The following is a 1,742-nucleotide window of genomic DNA, read 5'->3' as shown; positions in this document are numbered from 1 at the left end:
AGCACTACCTTCACCATATGTCTCAAGCCTGAATACTTCTCTACATCTTCACTTCCATTATTCTCTAACATTCCACCATTTTTAAGATCCTGATGTACATCAGTAGCACATTCCACATTTCCTAAAGGCCATTCTCCTTTTATCAGCCAGTGTGGTCATTTTAAAACCAAATGAAGCCAAGTCACTCCACTTCTAAAGACCATGGCTACTGAAATTAGAATAAAATCCAAACTCCTCCCCAGGGCTGACCATATCCCACAAAAAGTTACTCGGAGCACCCTTGCATCCACTGAGCCCCAGTCACACTGGTCTTCCTTCTCTCCCTGGATGACACAAAGCACACTCAATTTTAGAGTCTCTTAGCCTGGATATCCAGGGCAGGTTCTACCACTCTTAGAGGTCTCAGATCAAATGTCACTGTTGCTGAAGCAGCACTCCTTCCTGAGCACACTTGTCACGCTTTAGGTTATAACCTGTTTTGTTTTCTGCATGGTTCGTATCTGAAATCACCACATACATTGATTTGTGAGTTAATTTTCAGTCTTTCCTTACTAGAAGGAAGACTACAGGAGGGCAGGGACTTGCCTGCTATCCATCACTTTACAATCAGCTCCTGGAACATGGCTCACAGCGAGCATTCAAATATTTTTTGAATAAATGAATGCCAAGAATTGTCCTACTCTCTGAGTTTATATCTATTATACCTCTGATATTTTTTAAGGGACTCATTTTACTCATTTTAGAATTTCACTTACATGCTTTTCAATTATACTATCCTTATTCGTTGTCTAATTATCATAATAAATAGTATAAATTTATTAAGGATTTACTGTATTAAGCATTTTATATGACATTAATGCTCATGGATAATGTATATAACCAATGAGGTCTGTGCTCTCATTTCACAGACGGAAAACTGATACCAACTAAAGTTAAAGAACTTGCTAAAGACCACAGACATAAACTCTCAAGGCTGGGCTTTAAGTGAAGGTTTATCTCACTCTGAATGTCAAGGTCTTTGGGGGCGCCTGGGTGGCTCAGTTAGCTGAGTGTCCAACTCTTGATTTCAGTTTAAGTCACAATCACAGGGCTGTGACAGTGACCTACATGTTGGGCTCTGTGGGGAGCATGGAGCCTGCTTAAGATTTTCTGTCTCTCCCTATGCCCCTCTCACCAGCTTGTGCTCTCTCTCCCTCAAATATATAGTGTAAATGTCAAGCTCTTTCAAACTTATCCAGTTATGCATCTGCTTTGGATAAATAAATAATCAAAAAAGGAACTGTGGAAAAAACACAAATGTAAAATATCAGGAGGAAAATAGTTCAGTTCTATTAAGTGTACCACAAAATAATGACTTATTTGGTTAAGGTGAGGGCTGGTAAATTTATTTAATTTCCAAGTAAGCTCTTGAAAATCTTACAATAACAGATGTTAGAGTGTAATTATATAAATATCTTCAAATATTTTTTTTAATTTTAATGTTTATTTATTTTTGAGAGGTGGGGGCAGAGAGAGAGGGAGACACAGAATCCAAAGCAGGCTTCAGGCTCTGAGCTGTCAGCATGGAGTCCGACTTGGGGCTCGAACTCACGAACCACAAGATTATGACTTGAGCCAAAGTCGGATGCTTAACTGGCACCCCATTATTTTAAATAAGTTATATTACAGATAGATATTAAGCTATCCAGGGAAACCGGAGTGTCCTAAAATTATATCCCTCACTAAAGAGGCTGAAGTCAGGA

Source organism: Crocuta crocuta, unplaced genomic scaffold (assembly GCF_008692635.1).
Source record: "Crocuta crocuta isolate KB4526 unplaced genomic scaffold, BGI_CrCroc_1.0 scaffold198, whole genome shotgun sequence".
Taxonomy (NCBI): domain Eukaryota; kingdom Metazoa; phylum Chordata; class Mammalia; order Carnivora; family Hyaenidae; genus Crocuta; species Crocuta crocuta.
Note: the sequence above shows the minus strand (reverse complement) of the source record.